The sequence below is a fragment of the Dasypus novemcinctus genome, chromosome 4 (assembly GCF_030445035.2).
Source record: "Dasypus novemcinctus isolate mDasNov1 chromosome 4, mDasNov1.1.hap2, whole genome shotgun sequence".
NCBI lineage: Eukaryota > Metazoa > Chordata > Mammalia > Cingulata > Dasypodidae > Dasypus > Dasypus novemcinctus.
Window position 1 is genome coordinate 19,771,194 of NC_080676.1, and position 25,032 is coordinate 19,796,225.

Consider the following 25,032-nt stretch of genomic DNA (forward strand, 5'->3'; position numbering starts at 1 on the left):
CTGTGTACAAGTACTTTTCATCCTTGTTAGATTTATTCCCAGATATTTAATTTTTTTTAGCTGCTATTGTGAATGGAATTTTTTTCTTGATTTCTTCTAATTGCTCACTGCTTATCCATAGAAACTCTACTGATTTTTGAATGTTGAATGTTGTACACTGAATATTGAATGCTGTCACTTTGCTGAATTCATTTATTAGCTTTGTTGTGGCTTTTTCAGGATTTTCTGCACATAGGATCATATCATCAGCAAATAGGGAAAGTTTTATTTCTTCCTTTCAAAGAAGAAAAGAATTCCTTGGAGACTTTTATTTCTTTTTCTTGCCTAATTGCTCAAGCAAGAACCTACAGTACAATGTTGAATAACAGGGTGGACAGTAGGCATCCTTGTCTTGTTCCTAATCTCAAAGGGAAAGCTTTCAGGAAGCGGATGTGGCTCAAGTGATAAGGCCTCCGCCTACCATAAGGGAGGACTCAGGTTCGATCCTATGGCCTCCTGGTGAAAAAGAAAAGCAGGAAGTGTGCCTGTGTGGTGAGCCAGTGCCCGCGTGGCTAGCCAAGAGCCCATGTGGTGATCCAAGTGCCCACGCGGTGAGCCAAGTGCCTGCACAGTGAGCTGAATGCCCACGTGGTGAGCTGAGGGCCTGTGTGAGGGTCCATGTGAGTGTCTGCACAGCAAGCCAGTGCCTACATGGTCAGCAGAGTGCCCACACAGCACGCCAAGTGCCTGCGCGGTGAGCCAGTGCCCATGCAAGTGAGTCATGCGGCAAGATGATGACACAACAAAAGAGAGACGAAGGGGAGAGTCAACTCAAAGCACAGCAGGAACCAGGAACTGAGATGGTGCAGCTGACAGGGAACCTTTCTCCACATCAGAGGTCCCCAGGATTGAATCCCAGTGAATTCTAGAGGAGAAAGATGAGAAGAGAAGACAAGAGAAATAGCTACAGAAGATCACACAGTGAATGGGCACAGACAGCAAAAACAGCTGGGTGGGGGAGGGGGAGAATAAATAAATAAATCTTAAAAAAAAACAAAGGGAAACTTTCAGTCTTTCACCATTAAGTAGGATAAGTAAGTTTACATATGCCTTTTAACATGTTAAGAAAGTTTCCTTCTATTCCTAGTGTCCTAAGTGTTTTTATCAAGCAGGGGGTGTGCTATATTTTGTCAAATGCCTTTACTGTGTTGATTGAGATTATCATATGTTATTTTTCCTTCATTGTTAATATGGTGAATTACATTAATTGATTTTCTTATACTGAACCAACCTTGCATACTAGAAAACTCCATTTGATCATTGTGTATTTGTTCTTTAATTTGCTGTTTGATTTGGTTTGCTAGTATTTTGTTGAGGATTTTTGCATCTATATTCATAAGATGTAATTATTTGTATTATTCTTTTCTTGTAATATCTTTTTCCAGCTTTGCTATGAGGATGATGTTGGCCTGGTAGAATAAGTAGGGAAGTATTGCCTACTCTTCAATTTTTTGGAAGAGTTTGAGCAGAATTGAAGTTGTCTTCTTGGAATGTATGGTAGAATTCCCCTGTGAAGCCATCTGGTCCTGGGCTTTTCTTTGTTGGGAGGTTTCTGATTACCGATTCAATCTCTTTACTGTAATTGGTTTGTTGAGGTCTATTTCTTCTTAAGCCAATGTAGGTAGTTTCTGTTTCTAAGAATTTGTCCATTTCATCTAGGTTATCTAATTTATTGGCATATAGTTATTCATAGTACCTACTTATAATCTTCCTTATTTCAGCAGGGTCAGTAATAATGTCCCCCTTTTCATTTCTGATTTTTGTTATTTGTATCATATCTCTTTTTTTCTTTATCAGTCCTGCTAAAGGTTTGCTGATTTTGTTGGTCTTTTCGAAGAACCAACTTTTGGTTTTGTTGATTCTCTCTATTGTTGTTTTGTTTTCTTTTTCATTGATTTCTTCTCTAATCTTTGCTGTTACCTTCCTTCAGTTTGTTCTTCTTTTTCTAGTTCTTACTCTGTCGAGGTTAGGGGTCTGATTTGAAGCCTTTCTTCTTTTTTAGTGTAAGCATTTAGAGCTGTAAATTTCCCTCTCAGCTCTGCCTTCACTGCATAAGTTTTTGTATTTTCATTTTCTTTTTTTTGTCTTTATTTTTTTAATACTACATTCAAAAAATATGAGGACCCCATATACTCCCCACCCCCCTCACCCCACTCCTCCCCCCTGTATTTTCATTTTCATTTGCCTCAATATATTTCCTAATTTTGCCTCTAGTTTCCTCTTTAATCCATTGGTTACTTAATTTGTACTATGTGAATTTTCCCTTTCTCCCTCTGTTATTCCATTGTGGGCAGAGAATATTATTACATTGTATCATTTCAATATTTTAAAATTTATTGAAACTTGTTTTGTGACCCAAGATATGGTCTATACTGGAGAATGACCTACGTACACAGCAGAAGAACGTGTATTCTGTTTTTCTTGGGTGCAATGTTCTATATATGTCTGTTAGGCCTAGTTGGTTTAGTGTATCATTCAAGTCCTGTACTTCCTTACTGATCATCTGATTAGATATTCTATCCATTATTGAGAGAGATGTGTTAAAGTCTCCTATTATTAATGTAGAACTGTCAATTTCTCCCTTCAAATTTGTCAGTAATTGCTTCACATATTTTGTTTTTTTGGTTTTTTTTTAAGATTTTTATTTTCATTTCTTTCTCTCCCCTTCCCTGCCCCAGTTGTCTGTTCTCTGTGTTCATTCACTGTGTGTTCTTTTGTCCGCTTCTGTTGTTGTAGCAGCACGGGAATCTGTGTTTCTTTTTGTTGTGTCATCTTGTTGTGTTAGCTCTCTGTGTGTGCAGCACCATTCCTGGGCAGGCTGCACTTTCTTTCGCACTGGGCGGATCTCCTTACAGGGCACACTCCTTGCACGTGGGGCTCCCCTACGCGGGGGACACCCCTGCGTGGCACGGCACTCCTTGTGCACATCAGCACTGCACATGGGCCAGCTCCACATGGGTCAAGGAGGCCCGGGGTTTGAACTACAGACCTCCCATGTGGTAGACAGATGCCCTATCTATCGGGCCAAGTCCACTTCCCTGCTTCCTGTATTTTGGAATTCTGTTAGGTGCATATATATTTATAACTGTTGCAACTTCCTGTTTAATTGTCCCCTTTATCAGTATAATGACCATCTTTGTCCCTCATAACTGTTTTTGACTTAAAGTCTATTTTATCTGATATTGGTATAACTTCCCCAGCTCTCTTTTGGTTACTATTTGCATGGTATATGTTTTTCCATTCTTTCACGCTTACCCTACTTGTATTTTTGAATTTGAGGTGTGTCTCCTGCAGATAGCATATAGGTGGATATGTTAGTTAGCCAAAGGGGTTCTGATGCAAAATACCAGAAGCCTGTTGGCTTTGATAAAGGGTATTTATTTGGGGTAGGAGCTTACAGATACAGGCCATAATGCATAAGTTAATTCCTTCACCAAAGTCTATTTTTGCATTGGAGCAAGATGTCTGCTGATGTCTGCCAGGGTTCAGGCTTTCTGGTTTCCTCTCTTTCTGTGTTTTGCTTCTTTCCATGCTCAGGGTTCCTCTCTACCCAGGGCTTGCTGCTCTTTCCTCTGTGTGCTTACTTCCCGGGGCTCCAGCTTAAGACTTCAGCATCAAACTCCACCATCAAAACTCCAACATTAAAAACCCTCAGCTCTGTCCTTTGCCATGCCTTTTATCTGTGAGTCCCCACCCACCGAGTGGTGGGGACTCAGCACCCTACTGACATGGCCCAATCAAAGCCCAATCATAATTTAATCACACTCATGTACAGACTAGTTTACAAACATAATCCAACATCTATTTTTGGAATTCATAACTATATCAAACTGCTACAGTGGGTCATGGTTTCAATCCATTCTGTGAATATCTGCCTTTTGGCTGGAGAGTTTAATCTATTTATATTTAGAGTCACTACCAATAATACAGGTCTTTCTTCTGCCATTTTCCTATTTAGCCTTTATAAGTCTTATAACTTTTTTGTCCCTCACTTCCGTTAAATCCCACTTTTATATTTATTTGCTTTCGTGTGTTGTACCATATTGAATTCCTTCTCATTTATATCTGGATATATTTTTCATCTGTTTTCTTTGTGGTTACCACAGGGATAAAATTTAACATCCTAAATTATATATATATTTAAATATATATCAATTATATTTAGTGTGACACTAACTTAACTTCAGTAGCATGCATGTTTACTTTTCTTATACCCCTCTGTAACCCCACCATTTTTTTGTACTTGTGACCACTTATATTTTGGGGCATTGTATGTCCAAAAGATTTATCATTTACTCTTTATGCATTTGCATTTTAGCACCTGTAGAAGTGGAGTTACATACCAAGCAATACAATACAACAATACTGGCATTTATAATTGCCCAAATGGTTACTTTTACCACAGACTTTTATTTCTTTGTACTGCTTTGAACCACTGTCTTGTGTCCTTTTGTTTCACTCTAAAGAACTTTCTTTAGCATTGCTTGTAGGACAGGCCTAGTGGTGATAAACTCCCTCAGCTTTTGTTTATCTGAGAAAGTCTTAATCTCTTCCTCATTTCTGAAAGAAAGTCTTACTGGATATAAAATTCTTGGCTGGCAGTTGTTTTCCTTCAACACTTCAAGTATTTCAACCCACTGTTTCTTGCCTCCATGGTCTCTGATGAGAAATCAGCACTCAGTCTTATTGGAATTCCCATGTATGTGACATAATGTTTTTCTCTTAGAGTTTTCAGAACTCTCTCCTTGGCTTTTGCATTTGATAGCGTAATCTATATATGACAGGGTGTGTTTTTCTTCCTGTTTATCCTGTTTAGTGTTCTTGAGCTTCTTGGATGTGCATATTCACATCTTTTGCTAAGTTTGGAAAGTTTTCTGCCATTATTTCTTTGACTATTTCTTCTGTCCCTGTCTCTCCTTCTCCTTTTGGAAAAGATGATGATGACCCATAGCTCTTAGATGTTTTCATTTTTAATATTTCTTTTTTTTTTCTTCTCCTTGGCCTGGCTCACTTCAAGTGTCTTTGCTTCAAGTTCACTGATACTTCCTTTTGCAAGCTCCATCCTGCTCCTGAAACTCTCCTGGGGCATTTTTTATGTCAGTTATTGTGGTCTTCAACTCCAGTAATGCTGTTTGGTTGCTTCTTAAGATTTCTATCTCTTTACTTAGACTCATATCATTCCTTCATTCATGGTTTTCTAATAATCCGTAGTTCTTTTTCTGTACTTTCCTTCTTCTCCTTAAGCATTTTCAAGATCACTTTTTAAAGGATTTGTTCAGTATGTCCACATTCTCTTCTTCTTCATTGGTGTTCCCTTTATTTTTATGCTCTTCCTCTGGATGGACCATCATCTCCTGTTTTTTGTTTGTTTGTTTGTTTATTTGTCTGGTATTCTTTTGTTGCACATTGTACCTTTTAATATTTTAAAATGGTAACTCTGGCGTTTACTTCCCAGAATGTTGGTTTTGTGAACAGCTGGTGATGAAACAGCTCTTCTTGAACTTCAACCCTTCTATCAGGAAAGCTGTCCAAGATGAATGCACGGTACAGGGATTTCCCTCTTTCCCTGGTCCTCTGTCTTTTCCTGGGCTTCTGCTTGTGAGTTTTTTTTACAGGAGTTTCGTTGTCGCCTCTGTTTGCCAGGGGACAAACTTCCCTGTGCCAGGTATCTGAAGCCAACAGACCTTTGTCGCAGTTCCTTCCGCTCCTTTCCTGGTTGCTTTTACCTGGAGGGCAAATTCTCTGAGGAGAGTCCCTCTGGGGAGTACTTTTGCAGTTCTGTCTTTTCAGCCAAAACAGGGCTCAGAGACTCACGAGGGAGGCACTGACCAGCTCCCAAGTGCCCTGTGGAGGGGTAGGCAGGACACCAACCCCTTCTCCGACGGGTCTCCAAAGCCAAGCTTTCTTGGTCTGCCCACAAATGCAGCTCTTCAGCTACCTTCCCTCCACAGCCCGAGGAAACCCTGTAGCTTTAAATCTCCAGTGCCTGCATCCCCATCTGGTGTAGGGCTCAAAGAGTAGCTGCTGCCTCTTTCTGAGAGGATGGGAACAAGAGTTACCCTCAGAGCCAGGGCCAGCGATCCGAATTTGCTAATCAAAAGCCTCGATCAGTGATCAGCCAGTGCACACCCCGTTCTCATGACCAGCAGATGGGCAACGGTAGCCGCCACATGGAGAAAGCAATTTACAGTTTTCTTTTACCATCTTTTATCAGCCTCTTCCTCTCACTCTCCCCTGGATGCTGTACAATGTTTGTCTGGCCTCTGGGGTTTCCAAATAGTTGTTTCAGACAACTTCTGCCTTTTTTTTTTTTAAGATTTATTTTTTATTTATTTCTCTCCACACCCCCCTCCCCCAGTTGTCTGCTCTCTGTGTCCATTCACTGTGTGTTCTTTTGTGACCTTCTATCCTTATCAGCGGCACTGGGAATCTGTTTCTTTTTGTTGTATCATCTTGCTGTGTCAGCTCTCCGTGTGTGCGGCACCATTCCTGGGCAGGCTGCACTTTCTTTTGTGCTGCGCGGCTCTCCTTACAGAGCGCACTCCTTGCGCGTGGGGCTCCCCTACGCAGGAGACACCCCTGCGTGGCAGGGCACTCCTTGCGCTCATCAGCATTGCGCATGCGCCAGCTGCACACAGGTCAAGGAGGCCCAGGGTTTGAACCGTGGACCTCCCATGTGGTAGACGGACACCCTAACCACTGGGCCAAGTCCGCTTCCCACTTCTGCCTTTTTAATAGTTGTTTTGGTGGAAGGACTGAGTCCTGGAACTCCCTGCTCCACCATCTTCCTCAGAAGTTCCAATTGTTGATTCAGTCTTGAAGGCTAGAACTGGAAAGTCCCCGAGAGAGAGTGCAGTGACACTGAAGCTCTGTTGGGTGCTGTCCTGAAAAATCAACGAATATGGCTGGTGGAGAACACACTGTGGTAGACCTTCTTGTTGGGTTAGGGGCTTTATAAATTCATTTTCATATTGTGCGTGCGTGTGTGTGAATGTGTCCAATACATACACACAGGCTTGTGCAAGATGCAGGTGACTGGAGAATGAATGACTATTTGCCAAGGCATTAGAAATATTCACCCCAAGACAACAAATAGTAAGTGGTAAGAATGAGTCTTAAGATCTGATAAAAGTTATGTTTACACAGCTCTTAGGATATGCCAGATGTTGTGCTACGGCCTTGTAAGGATTATCTCTTCTACTCTTCACTACAGTCCTCTCAGGTTTGTGCCACTATTATTCCCATTTTTCGATGGGAAAACAAAGGCTTAGAAAAGATAAATAACTCTTCCAAACTCACAAAACTACTAATTGATGAAAACAAGATTTCAATAGATGCGGTCATGAGCCTGTCCATCAAACAAGCCAGCTATACTGTGAACGCCATTCATTCTAAAGGAATCGCATCCAGGGTAGGTTAAGAACCAAGCTTTTGGAGCTTTACTGCATGGATTCAAATCCCACATCTGCCATCTACTGGTTGTTGTAGTCTTGGGCAAGTTGCTTAATCCCTGGGCCTCAGTTTCCTTATCTATAAAATAGGAATAATAATAGTACCAAACTTGTGGGGTTGTTATGAGGATTAAATGAGATAATAGTGTAAACCCTTAGAACATGTTCTGGCACATAGTAGAAGCCAGGCCTTCTTATCATATGTTAGCTATTATTAATGACATTTATCCACCACTTTCTGCATGTCACGAAACAGGTTCTTAGATATAGACAAAGGAGAGAGACAGGATATTACAATTGAAAATAAAAGATACAGGGAATGGAAGACAGGTATTTCAATCAATTATATAATAAAGTGTTAAAATCCATAATGGATCATCAAGAAACAGTGACTAACTTTGCCTGGAGGGGCTTGGGGAGGGGAGTTTGGAGACCTGAGACTAGATGGGAAGAGAAAAGACGTACAGGAGAGACTGCAGGGGAAAGTGGGGCTGAACTCTGAAGGCCAAGGAAGCCCACTTGTGCTGAGGTGTTGAGACTTCATCCTGTGGGGGAAACCAAGGAGCTGGGGCTTTGTAAAAATAGGGGTGGCATAATCATGTTAAGGGCTGTATTAGCCCCTCTCTGAACCCCATCTACCAGGGATATTAGAAACTGAAGATACCTTAAACCTTAACATTTCATGGGTGAGCATGAGACAAGAAACAAGAGAAATAGGCCTAATGAAACTCTTGTGTGTGTACAGACTGCCGGATTTTCTAAAAAATTCTATTTGAAAGCCCATCTTCAAATTTTATATAACATAAAAAGATTCACTGTACAAAAAGAGGACTTCACATCATTTTATATCCTGTTCCCTTATGCATACGTGCAAGTGACTCTCATTGACTTAATATGTTTGGCACCCTCTAATGTGTATAAAGCTGGCTTTATAAATAGTAGCAGGACACATGCTGCCAGGGGCTCCTCTCATCAAAGAGGCAAAGACGATGGTGTATTCTCTTAAGAATATGAGATAATGCATGAGGCAGCTTTCTTACTTTGCATGTCAGAGAATGTTTGAGCTGGGTCTATGATTTCCAGAGAGCAGGAATAATTTTTAGGAGTCAAAGCTAGAGTGGGCTGGTGTTTACAGCAGTAAACCCAACCCGTTCCACCAGTTTCAATCTGCACGGCTGATTAAGTGACCCGCATGACCTGCCAGGTGTTTTCAGTTAGGTATGCCCAGCTTGAACACAGAGAGCAAAGGGAAGTGGAAAAACCCAGCTTAATAAGGAAATAGTCAAGGATGTGTGTAAATAGTTAGCATAAAGATATTTATCACAGTGTTGATTATAATAGTCAGAATGCCCCCAAATTAGGTGAAATGCTTAAAAAGTATTATAGGACATCTGAAAATTCACTACTATGTAGTTATTGGAAATGATGATGTCTAAGAGTATGTAATGATAAGGGCTTTGTACTATCCTATGACTGGGACAAAAGCTTCAAAAAATGTTGGCACAATAAAATCTTATTTTTGTGAAAGGAGAAAAAGGCCTAGAAGAATATATGTCCACGTTTTAATAGCTATCATCTTGGGGCAGGGGTAGTGGTGGTAATGGGTTATTTTGTTTTATTCTTTTTCAAAGAAATAAAGATATGACACCAAAATTTGTGCAACACAGCTAAAGCAGTGTTTAGAAGGAAATTAATAGCTCCAAAGGGGAAAAGATTGAAAATAAATGATCTATCCCTAGAAGTTGGAAAAAGAAAAGTAAATGAAACCAAAGGAAAGTAGAAGATAAGACTCAATGAAGAGCAGAAATTAATGAAATCGAAACTGAGATAGACTAGAAAAAATGAACAAAACCAAAAAATTTTGAAAAATTAAAAATGTTAAGAAACCTCAAGCATAAGGTCAAAAAGAAAAAACAAAGCATGAGAGCCCAATATCAGGAATAAAAATGGGCATATAACTACAGATCTTAAGCAAACAAACAAAACCTGTAAGAAGATAAAATGACAACTTTATGTCAACAAATTTATCAACATAGTTGGACAAATTCCTTGAAAGACACAAGTTACTTAAACTGACATGAGAAGAAATAGTAAAAATGAATAGTCCTACATGTATTAAAGAAATTAAATCTGTAATTTAAGAACCTTGTGGGAAGCGGATGTGGCTCAGCTGATAGAGTATCTGCCTACCACATAGGAGGTTCAGGGTTCAAATTCAGGGCCTCTTGACCCATGTGGTAAGCTGACCCATCTGCTGCACGCAAGGAGTGCTGTGCCATGCAGGGGTGTCCCCCGCTTACAGCAGCCCTACGCACAAGGAGTGCACCCCGCAAGGAGAGCCACCCCACGTGAAAAAAAGCACAGCCTGCCTGGGAGTGGTGCTGCACACAGGGAGAGCTGATGCAGCAAGATGACGCAATAAAAAGAGACACAGATTCCTGGCACTGCTGAGAATGCAAGTGGACACAGAAGAACACACAGCGAATGGACAGAAGAGAGTAGACAGGGGGCAGGGGAAGGGGAGAGAAATAAATAAAATAAATCTTTAATTAAAAAAAAAAAAAGAAACTGGTGCTTCTAAAAAATAAAACTCCAGGTCTGGATGATTTTGTTGGGATATTTTTCCAAACAGTCAATGGAGAATTAATATATTTTGGGGGGAGAAGAAAAGAGGATACAATTCCAAACTTGTTTTATGAGACTAGCATAATCCTTCTACCAAAAACTGCTAAGGACATTATAAGAAAGGAATATTACAGACCATGATGTCTCATGACTAGAGATACTAAAATCCTAAGCCAGGTAAGGTTAGCAAATAGAACCCACCAATACATAAAAAGATACATATTATGACTGAAAATTTACAAATTTGCTAAATTGATTTAATATTTCAAACTCAATCAAGTTAATTCACCAAATTAACAGTATAAAGGAGAAAAATAATAGGATCACATCAACACAAGCAGAAAAAGCATTTGAAAAAACTCCTATGTTCTTCCATCAATCCAGGGAATTTTTTGAAGTTCATTTTGAAGGTGGGAACAACTAGCTCTGAATCACTGTGTATTCTTGGGAATCTTTTGTCCTGTGTTCCCTGCTCCATGTTCTTTGTGGTCCCTGCTGTGGGTTAGCTTTTGAAATTAAAAAAGCTTCTCTCGCTTGTGCTGCCCTGTCATTCCTACCCGGAGGCAAAGTACATTGAACTTCTTAACTTGAGTGGGAGGAAGGCCCAAGGGGTAATAGAAAAGTCCTGGGGTGGGGGTGGGGCCCAATGGTTAATATCTGAAAATAATGTTCTTCCACGGGGGTCTGATATGTAATGTTTTACAGAGGGCTTTTCTGGCTTTTTAAGAATTTCCAAGAACATCATGATTTTGTTCAGTCTCCCAATTAGACAGTGATTAGATTACATGGTCCTTCATTCAGAATGGTCAATGTAATTAAGTTCTTTGATCATGTCCACTTATTTAAAGAGCAGAGAGTGTTTTATCTTTATGTGCCATACAAATGCAACCTTGTGTACATTTGAGATTAATTGCTATAAACTGAAGTACACCATTTTCTTCTTAAATTTCCTATAAGTGGAATCATGCAGTATGTACTCTTTTGTACATGGATTCTTTTGTTCAGCTTAATATTTGTGAAATTTGCTCATGTTGTTTTGAGTATTTTTTTCCTATGTAGCATTCCATTGTATGACAAGGTCACAACCCACTACCTATTCTCTGGCTGATGGACGTTTGGGTTGTTTCTAAGTTTTTATTATTATTTTTTAAAAAGATGTTATAAACATTCTTTCACTTGTCTTCTAGTGGACACATGCACCCTTTCCTTTGGTAATGTACCTAGGAGTGGAATTGCAGGGTCATAGGAGAGCCAGATATTTGGCCTTAGAATATAATGCCAAACAACTTTCCAAAGGAGTTGTACAAATTTACACTGTCAGTAGCAATGTATTAGCTTTCCAGTTACTTGCACATTCTCATCAAAAACTTGCGTTAAGGGAAGTGGACTTGGCCCACTGGTTAGGGCGTCCGTCTATCACATGGGAAGTCCATGGTTCAAACCCCGGGCCTCCTTGACTGGTGTGGAGCTGGCCCACATGCAGTGCTGATGCGCACAAGGAGTGCCCTGCCACACAGGGGTGTCCCCGCATAGGGGAGCACCATGCACAAGGAGTGCGCCCCGTAAGGAGAGCCGCCCAACGCGAAAGAAAGTGCAGCCTGCCCAGGAATGGCGCCGCACACACAGAAAGCTGATACAACAAGATGATGCAACAAAAAGAACACAGATTCCCATGCCGCTGACAACAACAGAAGTAGACAAAAAAGAACATGCAGTGAACAGACACAGAGCAGAACAGACAACTGGGGCGGGGGGAGGGGAGAGAAATAAATAAAATAAAATAAATAAATCTTAAAAAACAACAACAACAAAAAAACTTGCATTAAAAGTCTTTAGGGAAGCTGATGTGGCTCAAGAGATAAGGCCTCCAACTACCATATGGAAGGACCCGGGTTTGATCCCTAGGGCCTCCTGGTGAAAAAGAAGAGAAACCATGCCTGCATGGTGAGCCGGTGCCCGTGCAGCAAGCTGAGTGCCTATGCAGTGAGCTGAGTGCCCGTGTGAGTGCCCACGTGGCACGCTGAGTGCTCACAAGTGAGCTGAGTGCCCACATGAGTGCCCACATGGTGAGTCAATGCCCACGCAGCAAGCCAGTATCTGCGCAATGAATTGCACTAATTTATTTTTTAACATTAAATCTATTTTGCAAGTTTGTAAAATTTCACTTAGTCATAATATGTCTTTTGTGTATTGCTGGGTTCAATTTGCTATTATTAGTTTGTTTAGGACTTTAGTATCTATATTCATGAGACATTATGTTCTGTACTATTCCTTTCTTATAATGTACTTGGCAGCTTTTGGTATCAGGGTTATACTAGTCTCATAAAACTAGCTTGAAATTGTAGCTCCTCTTTTCTCCTCCCTAAAAATATATTAATTCTCCATTGCCTGTTTGGAAAAATATCCCAACAAAATCATCCAGACCTGGAGTTTTGTTTTTTGGAAGGGCAAATTTTTAATTACAGGTTTAACTTCTTTAATAAACATAGGACTATTCATTTTTACTATTTCTTCTCATGTCAGTTTAAGTAACTTGTGTTTTTCAAGGAATTTGTCCAATAATTTTGTCAAATTTGTTGGCATAAAGTTGTCACTTTATCTTCTTACAGGTTTTGTTTGTTTGTTTGCTTAAGATCTATAGTTATATCCCCATTTTTATTCCTGATTTGGGCTTTTGTATTTTTTTTCTTCCTGAGCCTATGCTTGAAGTTTATTAGCATTATTCTTTTTTTCAAAGAAATAGTGCTTGTTTTGTTAATTTTTTCTATTCTCTGTTTCAATTTCATTGATTTCTGTTCTTTATTGTTTTCTACTTTCTTTTGGTTTCATTTACTTTTCCTTTTCCATTTTCTTGGGATGGAAGCTAAGATCATTGATTTACAAACTTTATTCCATTGAAGCTATTTATTTCCTTCCAAACACTTCATTAGCTGTGTTCCACCAATTTTAATGTCATTTTTGTTTCTTTATTTTTTATGATTAATTGTATTTTTTAGTAAGTAAGGCAAGCATAGGGGAAAAAATTAAATGTTACAAGTGAGTATACAATGAAAAGTAAGTTTGCCATTTCTATCACTCAGAATCTTGGCAAGAAACCAAATTTTTCCCTACTTACATGATTCAAAATAAGATACTTTAATAAGGGTTAATTACAGAAATGCCAACAGGGTTAAGGATCAGACAAGGATGGCTGAATCACCTGGAAGCAACTCATCATCAACAGGAACTCATTACTCCCTCTAGGCCTTAAGGGGTAATGGTGGGAAATAGTGAATAGAAGCTGGTGAGAGAGAGAACCATTGAGAAAGAGCCCTTTGCAGGTGCTATAGTTATGAAGGGATGAAAATACTTCCAGAACTATTTTGTCAAGCAAGAAAAGCAGTAGGATGAGAAATAGCCTAGCCACTTTCCTCTCCTGCTTCCATCTTCCGCTATTGTCCCGCTTTGCTGAACCCATGCCAATTTTATATGGTAATCCCCAGGACAATGAATGAGTCAAAGAATGGTGGAGAATGAAGGGGGGCAGCAGTTGGAGAATAACAAACATAGGTGGCATTCAGAGCATCAATTCAAGAATGGGTATGAAACTGTGAAATAACTCTGCTCTGAAAGACTCTGAACAGCTGGGAGTTTTGCCTAATAGGCTGTTTTAAGAAAAGGTATTTTGGTTAATTGAGAAGACCAGGAGTCAAATGTCCTTCAACTGCATTCCAACATTAAGAAAAGTAGAATTTTGATTATAATATGTCTGGTTGTGGATATCTTTGCATCTATCTTCTTTGGAGTTCGTTGAGCTTCTTGAATGTATAGATTCTAGTCTTTTACCAAATTTCAGGTGTTTGTTAGTTCTTAGTTCTTCAAATATTCTTTCTCCTCCATCCCCTCTCTCCCTTCTCCTTCTGGGAGTCTCATTATGTATATGTTGGTATACATATATATAACACACATATATACACACATGCTGGTGTCCCACTGATCTCTTAGCCTCTGCTCATGTTTCATCATTATTTTTTCATTCCACTACTTAGACAGGATAATTTCAGTTGCCCTATCTTCAATTTCTCTGATTCTTTCTTCTGCCTGTTTAAATGTGCTATTGAATCCCTTTAGTGACTTTCTCATTTCAGTTATTGTAGTTTCAGTTCCAGAATCTCTGTTTTGTTCCTTTTATAATTTCTGTCTCTTTATTGATATCATATTAGTTCATACGTCATTCTCCTGGTTTCCTTTAACTCTTGGTCCATAGTGTCCTTTAGCTTTCTGAGCATATTTAAGACAGTTGAGTTAAAGCTTTTGTCTAGTAAGTCCAGTGTCTCTGCTTCCTCTGCCATAGTTTTTGCTAATTTCTGCTGAGAATGGGCTGTATCTCTTATTTATTTGCATGCTTTGTAACTCTTTGTTGAAAACTGGACATTTTGAATATTATAGTGTGGTAACTCTGGAAATCAGATTCTTCTCCCTCCTCAGGTTTTGCTTGTACTGCTTGCTATAGGCTGTAGTTGTGTGTTTATTGTCATATCAATCTATTTTTGTGAAGTCTGTACTCTTGGTCATATGTTATCTCTGAAGTCTCTGTTCCTTTAGCTAGCATTCAGCTAGTATTTTGGTAAAGAGCTCCTTGAATGCTGGGAGCAGAGAGAGGGGGAGGGAAAAGAAGGAGAAAAGGAAAGAGAGAGAAAAGAACAAAAGAAAAAAGAAGTAAAAATCAGTCTTTGCTGATTGACTCTGTGCAGGGGGTACTCCTTCAATGCTTAGCTAGGCTTTTTACAACTCTACTGGAGACTTTATTTCCTGCACTGAGCCTAAAAATCAGTCAGAGGTTAAAGCCTCGGGTCTTTTAAGGTCTTCTCTGAACATTTGTCCTGTCCTGGGTGTGTATGTGGCTTTTTAAAGTTTCCACTGTGCACAGGTGCCCTGGAATGCCCTAATTTCCCAAAGAAACTCTCTCACAGATTTTTCTCTCAGGCTTTTGGTATTCTAGTTTATGAACTGAAATATTTTCCCTGGGCAACTGCAAGTTGTTCATTTGCCATACAGTGTTTTCAAGGATTGCCCTCCACTTTTCTGCCCTGAGTGAGTTCCGAGTTAGATGATGTACAGAGCTGCATCAGTCCTCTAGGTAGCACCAGACACGTTAGAATTGATGCCCAAGGTCTGCTCTGCTCCTTCTGGAACCAGGGACCAGGTCCCCCACAGGGGCTGCACGCTGCTGTCCTCAAGACCACCATCTACCAGGAAAAGGGGTGAGGCTAAGGCCAATAAAAACTTTCCTAGCATTTTCAGTTGCCTTTTTCTTGATTCAGGCTTCATTTGGTTGTTGTAAACTTTTGACTGTTGCCCAGAGTTCTGATAAAATTGGTTCTGACAGTTTTGCTTGATTTTTCTGCTCTTTCTGAGGAGGGGTGGGCCCTTGGAATTGCCTACTCTGCCGTTCTTGCCAACATAGGATGCAGACATAGGAGTCTACCAGGGTGGCCCACGAGATGGTACGAGTGTTCAGTGTTATACAAAACTGAATCACGTGCTGAGAAATTCATCCCCCTTTTAATTATGTGCCAAACCTTCTGATTAAACCAAGGAGAAACTCTCACATAAAAGTTTTAACAACTCCCTAATTTTTGCTCCCTTTGCTAAATTTCTTTTTTAAACAGAGAGAACAGGCCACAGGTTCAGGGTTTTTGTTAAGAAACAGCATCAAGCTAGAAGTTAGTAGTATTGGTGGTTTTCACAGTTTTTATTTTTAATTTTTTGTTAGAGAAGTAGACTTACAGAGAAAATCATGCCAAAGAGTTTCACGGCATTTATTTTCACAGTTACTTTTTACATGGGGCAAATAGTATTGGTTTTCCATTTATGGAGGTGATGAAAAACTTCTTTAGAAAAAAATATGTATTTATGAAAAAACAAATCTGTGTAAAGAAAAATGTTAAGTAAATAATAGTATGGGAAGTAATGAGGAGTGGCAAGCATACTGAAATGACTAAGCTTGAGAAACCCAGCTTCAGACTATTTTAACATGTTTATTGATACCTATTGAAGAGCTTCTGTTTCAGGCGATGATATTCCAGAACCTTTCCTGTTTTTGATAAAGAAACCATTGTGCTCTCAGGGAGACAAACCTTTACCTGGTTTGAAGATGGTGTCCCTTTTTTCTTGTCCATTGCCTCAGATGCAGAGCACACAGTATAAAATAATATTCACAATTTGATTTTTTTTTCTTGTAGGCTTTTTGTTTTTATTGTGGGGCTCTTAATATTAGATAATGCTCCTTTTTATTTTCTTCTGATGCTTAAAATAAAAACAAAACAAAATCCTCTTTATGCTCTTCTTTCGTGTCCTTGCCTAAATCTGGAAATCTATTTGGCTAGGCAACCTGGACAATTAAGATATTACTGCTTTTACCAAACCTATTTTTTCTGTATCCGTTTTTTAGAAGGGGTGAGGAATGTTGGTGGTTGAGGTTCTTATTAGACATAATAGGCCCAAGTGGGGGAAAAAAAAGCCTTAGTTGATGCCCTCCTTTATGCGTGTTGGTTGCAAGATAAATTATCTTAATAAAACGGCATTCCAGGCAAATCTGGAATTTTTTTTTTAATCCTGAATAGGTGGAGAGATAATTTATAAAGACAATTGTAGTATCTAGGGGGTGTATATGTGTGTTCACTGGAAGTTTTATTCAACTTTTACATATGATTTTAAAATTTTATAACAAAAGTTAGGGAGGGGATCCTGAGAAGGCCCATTTTGTGTTTTCCACAGGAAATATGGGGAAAAAAAAATAGAGACCTTCAGGTCCGTGTGCAGATGTTTTGAAATGACCTGTTTGGATCTCGAAGGCCCAAAACCGTATCGGGCATATCACAGAGGCTCAACAAATGCTACTTGGAATGCCCGTTTCCAAAGGCCTGTTGAGGGTTTGTAAAACCGTTTCATTTTTACAAGCACTGACCCCACCGCAGACCGGTGAGCTGATGGGGCAGAATATTATAAAAAATTATTTTCTTTTTATAATAAAGAAACTATTCATAAACAGTCATCAGAACTCAAGTAACTGAAGGCCCTGGTAGATGAGTGCAGATCTCTGTTAACCAATCCTGTATTCTTTATCCTCTGTCTCTTCATTCTCCATCAGAATTCGCCCCCCACCTCCCCCCCTTTTTGCTGTGTCCTGCTCTCAGTTATCAGGGAGCCAAAAGAAATTTGATAAACACACTCAAGGAATCTTATTAGGCAAGGTGTGGGCTATTCAAAAGTGCTAACTGGGAAGCAGCTGTGGCTCAGTCAGTTGGACTCCCATCTACCATATGGGAGGCCCTGAGTTCGCGTCCTGGGGCTTCCTTGTGAAGGCAGGCTCGCCTGCACGCTGCGAGAGCCACCCAGCCTGCAAGCACCACAGAGTGCCACCTGGCCCGCAAGTGCCGCAGAGTGCTGTCGGCTGCGGAGAGCCGACGCAGCAAGGTAATGCAACAAAAGGGAGACAAGCAAAAATGCAGAAGAGTGCATAGTGAATGGACACAGAAAGCAGACAGCAAACAAGTCGCAAGGGGGGGCGGAAATAAATTTTAAAAATAAATACACACAGAGAAGAATGCACCGCAAATGAACACAGAGAGCAGAAAGCATGCAAAAAGCCATGGGGCAGGGGGGATTAAATAAAATCTTTTCAGAAGTGCTAACTATGCTTCTCCTCCCAAAGGTGTTTGTGTTTTAAAGAAAGAAGAAGAAAAGGAGCAATAAATAAACCAGTAAAACAAAGAAACCCTCAGCTGAGCCACTTTGGCCCTAGCGGATGGAGACTGGGCTGGCGGGGAGGTGGGCCTCGAGGGTGGGAGAGGGTAGAGTTGGCCAGTCTCAAATCGTGCTTTATACATAACCGCTTCTCCATCCACACAGAAACCCAACCTTGTTGAAATAAACCCATCAGCTCAGAAATTTTTCTTCTCTGATGATCAATTAATTTGCAAGTGTAAAATGTTAATTCCACTTACATTTTAAAAATATTAATGATAAAATATTTCTTTTTAAGTTAATGATACTGACACCCATCTAGACCTGATGCAAATTTCCAAATGTTACTTAATAGCAAGTAATACCTTGTCGGCTCCATGAGGACAGAAGCAGAGAGGTAGGTGCCGATATCTATTAAATGAAAGAAAACCAAAAGCAGAGTTCGGGTAATCTTAAGGCTGGCTTGGCTCTGCAGATGTCCCTGGGCTCCAAGTGGGAATTGAAGCCTTTGAAAAGCCAATTGACCTGAGCTCCCGTAACTTCTTTAACCCACTTCTAACAGGCTGGTGGTCACACACTGCTGACACCACTGACAAGGCATTCTGTCACATCATCTTATGGAAGACTCATTTAATGAAATTTGGTTGACATTTTTCCAAGGTTTCACAACCTGTGAAAAACCCAGTGTATTAACACGTTCAGAAGATCTGGGGTGAGATCGCTGTAAATACATATGTACCACCAAGACACAAAAGAGCACACAATGAAGTAAAGAGTTTCCCAGCTGGAAAGGGGAGAAGGATAAACTCCCTTAGGGGGACAGAGGGACAGATACTATCTCCTGGATAGAAGGATTTCTCAAAACATACTCCCTTTCCTATGCCCTTTATAAGATTTTTAAACAGCCTTATTGAGATATAATTCATATCCTATGAAGTTCAACCACTTAAAGTATACAATCCAGTGGTTTTCAGTATATTCAAAAAGCTGTACAATCACCATAATCTAAATCTAGAACATTTTCATCACCCCAAAAACACACTCCACACCCATTAGGAGTCACTCTTCATTCCCTCATTTTCCCAGTCCCTGGTAAGCACTGACCTATGGTCTGTTTCTAGGTATTTACCTATTCTCCACATTTCATATAGATGGAATCATACAATTTGTGCTTTTTTTGTAGTCAACTGGCTTGTTTCTCTTAGCAGAAGGTTTTTGATGTTCATCCATGTAGTTGCATGTATTAGTACTTCGATCCTTTTTATTTCTTATAATATTGTTTTGTATGGATATAGCACATTTTATTTAAGCATTCATTAGCAGATAAACATTTGGGTTGTTTCTACTCTTTGGCTATTATGAATAATCTTGCCATGAATATTTGTGGGCAAGTTTTGTGTGGAATTGCTGTGTTATAACTGTGTGTTTAACATTTTGAGGAACTGCAAAATTGTTTTCTAAAGTAGCTGCACCATTTTACATTCCCACCAGCAATGTAAGAGCGTTCCAAATTTTACACATTCTCACCAGTTGTTATAATCTGTCTTTTTTTATTATATTCATCCTTGTGTGTGTATGAAGTGGTGTCTCATTGTGTGTCTGTGTGTGTGTTTACTTTTTATTTTGAAATACTTTCAAACTTACAGGAGAGTTACAAAAATAATACAAACCCTATACAGAAAACTTTAAGGCATCCAACCTCCCCAGATACTGACCAATTTTAACATTAAGCCACATTTGCCATACCATTCTATCTATCTATCATCTATCTTTCCATCTGTTTATCAATCCAGTTTCCTGAACACTTGATTGTGGTTAAATACATTGTGCTCCCTGAACATTTAACACTGCCATGTACATTTCCTAAGAATAAGGATATTCACTTATGTAACCACCTGTGACAGTTTGAAGTTTTTATGAATTCCAAAAGAAAAAGATTATGTTTTTGAACTAATCCACTCCTGTGGATATGAAACTCTTTTGATTGGATGATGTCAGTGAGGTATGACTGAGGTTGAGTCTCCATCCTCTTGCTGGGTCTGATATATACAGAGACACACAGGAAAAGGAAGCCACCATATCTGATCCTGCAAGGTGAGAGAAAGACTCCAGGTTTGTCTGCAGCTGAGCTCAAGGAGAGAAGCCCCAAGAGGCTCAAAGAGCTGAGCCCAAGGAAAGATGAGCCATTAGGCTGACAGATCTCAGCTGAACTCGGGAAGAAAGCGGAGCTGCCGAGACTGAGAGAGGAGGCCTCATAAGAGACAGGTTGCCCCCAGCTGAGCTCTGGGAGATGGTACAATCTGGAGGGGAAGGCAGAGACCACCCTCCATCTTTCTGTGCCACTTGGCAACACGCCAGGATTATCAGTCGCTGACTTTGATGAGAAAGCATCTCTGATGATGTCTTGATTGGACATTTCACAGCCTCAGAACTGTAAGTTTTTACCCCAAATACATTTCCCATTATAAAAGCCAATCCATTTCTGGGACTTTGCCTCGGCAGCCCTGTGGCAGATAAAACACCACCTTAAATGCAGTTATCGAGTTTGAGAACTTTAACAATGATATAAAGCAAACAGTCTGTATTCCAATAATATTCCCTCGAGTCTTGCTAGATCCCACCCAGGATCATGTATTGTATTGTTCCTTTAATTGCTCTTTTTTTTAAAATTGTCTACCATAGATAATCATGGTGGTTTTGATGTGTATTTCCCTAATGACTAATGATGTTGAGCATCTTTTCATTTTATTGTTGAGTTGTAAGAGTATTTCATATATTCTAGGGGCAGGGCTTTCCCCTTACCCCCACACTCACCACTTTCCCCAGAGGATAGCCTCTGCCAGCCAACTTGGTGAATGGAGAAAAAGGAAGCTGTGAATTCTAGCCCACTGTCTTAGTTTTCCAGGGCTGCTATACCAAACACCACAGACTGCTGGGCTTAAAGAGCAGTTTATCGTGTCTCAGTTTTGGAGGCTAGAAGTCCAAAATCAAGGTGTCAGCAGGATCGTGCGTTCTGCCAAGACTGCGGTATCCTGGTGGTGGCTTGCCCCCAGTGCCCCTCGGCCACTGTCTCTGCCTCACGACCTTCTGTCTCTTTCTCCCAGTCCTCTGTCTACTCTGTCTAATTTCCTCTGTTTATAAGGACTCCAGCTACATTAGATTAAGGGCCCCCTGATTCAGTTTGGCCTCACCTTAACTAATAACAGCTTCAAAGAGCCTATTTATAAATGAGTTTACCTCCACCGGAAGGGGTTAGGACTTGCACGTGATTCTGGGGGGAAAAGGTTGAATCCATAACACCAGTGAAGGGTTACCCTGCTCACCAGGCTTGGAGTAGCCTACCTAAATGGGGTAGGCTGGGCCAAGTCTGTGCTCAAAGAGCATTTTGTGGGTCTGTGTATACGCTGGGAAGGGAACTCAGAGATTTGCACCAGCAAGACCGGGAGAGAGGGCTTTCCCCTGGGAGATTTTGAGCCCAGCTATCCCCATTTGCTAACTGCTTGTCATATAAATCCCACCCTATTTAAGTGTGTTCCTTGGGAGCTTGTGAGAAATGCAGGCTCTTAGGTCCCACTCCTGACCTACTGAATCAGAATCTGCCTTTTAACGTGACTCTCAGGTGATCTGTATGCACATAATTGTTTGAGAATCACCACCGTAGGACATTTACAATAGATGAAAACTGCACGGCTGGAGTCCTGCCTGGGCACCCGTGCCAGATGGGACTGGAGCTAGAGAATGACCCGGGGAAAAATAGCAATCTGAGCAAAGTTTATCTCAAATGTTCACAGACCAACCCCTCCCCTAATTCTAACTCTCTCCTTTTATGCTTTGGGTACCCCCTCCTTTTTTTCTTGTTCTGTATAACCAGTGCCTTTTCTTTCTCTCTACCCCTGTTCTCTAGCACAGCCTGCTGTCTGCAACACCCAATTGCCACCACACCACGACAGCATCAAGGGTGGCCACAATTAAGAAAGGGGATCTAAGCCTTTTAGAGAAAACCAAACACACTAGGATCCCCAGGGATTTTTCCAGGTCCTAAAAACACCCGAGATTTTATTTTTTATATCCTGCCTTACACTAAAAAGAATTGATGAAATTAGGGTATGAAAAAATATGAAAAGTCACCAGGGGTAGAATTTGTGTACTAAATCTATGCCATACAGAATAGCTGAACAGCCATAAGGAACAACTAGAAGCAGGTTGCAAATTTACCTCTCAGCTTCCTAGCAGCCAAAGAGAAAAGGGAAATGCTATGAATTATAATCCAGTATCTGTAAGATAAAAATCAATCAGCTGCTTGAGAACTGCCTGGCCTTTCTTGGTGCTGAGGCCTAAGAGAATTTTCCTCTTCACTCCTCAAATTTCCAGGTAAGAGCAGATCCAAACACATGAAACATCAGTGAGGTGATGTCCTCTAGGAAAACCAAAGGCTCTAATGTGGACACCTGGGTCAGCACAGGAATGAGCCAAAGAGAATACCTCAGGCAGGGCCTGGAACCTGGGACTACTCGAACATACCCGCAAACAGGTACCTGAACCCCGGGCCTCCTTGACCCGTGTGGAGCTGGTCCATGCGCAGTGCTGATGCGCGCAAGGAGTGCCCTGCCATGCAGGGGTGTCCCCCGCATAGGGGAGCCTCACGCGCAAGGAGTGCGCCCCGTAAGGAGAGCTGCCCAGCGCGAAAGAAAGTGCAGCCTGCCCAGGAATGGTGCGACACACACGGAGAGCTGACACAACAAGATGACACAACAAAAAGAAACACAGATTCCCATGCCGCTAACAACAACAGAAGCGGACAAAGAAGATGCAGCAAACAGACACAGAGAACAGACAACCGGGATGGGGGGAAGGGGAGAGAAATAAATAAATCTTTAAAAAAAAAACAAAAACAAAAACAGGTACCTGAGGCTCCAAACGTCTATGCCATAGATTAATTACGTTACACAGGCAGCCACCTGGGTTGGGCCAGTCTAGTGAACTAACTTCTTTTCCTCTTTATTTCCTTCCTCAACTATTAACCCTACTATAGAAACTCTTAGGGAGTTTTATTTTGGATCGAGACAACTGGATCAAAAGATCCATTCTCCTTTACCTAACAGGGAAACATGCCTTTGCTTTTCATAGCTCACATCATGTGAGAACTTTGGGTGTGAGAGGGATCTTGGAGATCATCTAGGATATTCTCCAAATGGCATCAAGCCAGAAAGCCCTGGAAATTGGCTGCTTGCACTGGACAGTCACTGCAGCCCTTGCCAATGGAAAAGTGCTGGTGCCGCTCATGAAACTAGCATTTCACCGCCAAGTGGAGAGGATAAAAGGGGCCAGGCTAATGACAGTGTACAGGAGGAAAGGGGGCTCAGGGGGAACAGAGCACAATGTGACGTACGCAAGAGGGACATAATGGAAAGAATACGGGGCTGGTATGGAGACCTTAGGCACACATTGACCTCCACGGACTTTCCTCACTGCTAACAAACCATCAGACGGTTAATGCTTCCTGGTTCTTAGTACTTTACATGAACTATTCCATGTTGAATTCTCACAGCAACTTATAACACACGTCCTGCTATTTCCTCCATTTTGCAGATGAGGAAATTGAGGCACAAAAAGGTTAAGTTACTTGTTCCAGGGCATCCAGCCGAACCCAGGCAGCCTGACTCCAGAATCTCAGTTTAGCTCCTTTAACTGAGAGAGTTGGATTTCATGAATGCTAATTTTCTGTTATTTCTATTATCAATTCTCTTACCTGTTAAATTGGGATAATAGATTTGCTGTGAGGATTATGAGATAACACACAGTAAGTGCTTAGCACAGTGCCCGGGGCATAATAAGTACTCCATAAATGTCAGTTATTATAATTGCTCATACTCTAACGTTACCATTACCATTTTATGGAGCAAAATCACTTCAGTCATCTCCTCAACAGCCATCTGAGCACACAGTTAGTCCAACAGACCTGATTAATAAATTCAGACCGTGGGTGAATTCCATCATAAAATCAAGCAAGCCTGAACTGATGATGGAGTGAATTGCCTAAATAACCATAAGCAGCGCTATCCACTAGAACTTTCTGTGATAACGGCAATGTTCTATACCAACGCTGTGCGATATGGCAGCCACTAGGAGCATTGTCTATTGAGCACTTGATATGTGGCTGCTGTGAATGAGGGACTGAGTACTTCATTTGTTTAATTTAGTTCATTTAAATTTTAACGGGCACAGGAGGCTGGTGGCGACCCTATTGGACAGTTCAGGGTAAAGCCTACCTGTCAGTCAAGCGCTGTGGGTGACAAGACAGTAAAGCGGCAAGCATGAGGAGAAAAGTCAGGATCCCCTTTGGCCATGGCTGTGTTTTGTTACAGGTGCCTTGAAGAAAAATTGGTATTAGAACGCTCAGCCTTAGAGGGTTTCCTTTACCTGACAGGAGGAGCTGGGGTGGTAGGCAGGGTGGTAGCGGGAAAGGGGTCAATTCCACGTCACCAGGATGGCCCTGCTTGTTTCCTGGTAATCTGGGTTCTTTACTGTTGCTAAAAATTATTTTGGGAGTAACTAGTTTATCCCTATGTAATGCAACAGCCCCATGACTTCCATCTTTCAAATGCTCTACTTTCCTAGGTAGAGAAACCAAAGAATGGTTTCAAGCCCTGGCTGGGAGGTTTACTAAGGAGGAGGATGAAAAACCATCATACTTTCCAAGGAGGCTGCCTCATAAGCGTGTCCATCACAAATTGGCATTGCAGCCACCCACACGTCCCCAGGACACCAGCGGGACACCGCGCCTTGCTCTTCCAACCGCCTGGCTTTGAGTGAAGACGTGAGTGGCAGTGAGTCACCACCCTTGAGCTCTCATCCTGGACCTGCCTACTCTTCAAAATGATGAAAGAATGTCCAGATGATCTGAGGATACTGCGTAGCACATTCTGGCCCAGGTATGTAGGCACCGTGACTGCCGCCTCAGTATGAATTATTAGGCCTTTTATCAAATTCTGGTTCTAAAAGGTTTGAGCAATGTCACAGCACCCACCCCCCACTATCCCCCTTGCCCCAGTACCGGTTGGGTGAAGAATTCAATGACTGCCAAAATTTGCAGAAAACGAAATTGAAATCTAATGAGGCTTGCTGTGTTAAAGCAATTTTCAAATGATAGTAATTAAGAGCGTTTTCATATAGGAAAGGCTTTGTTTAG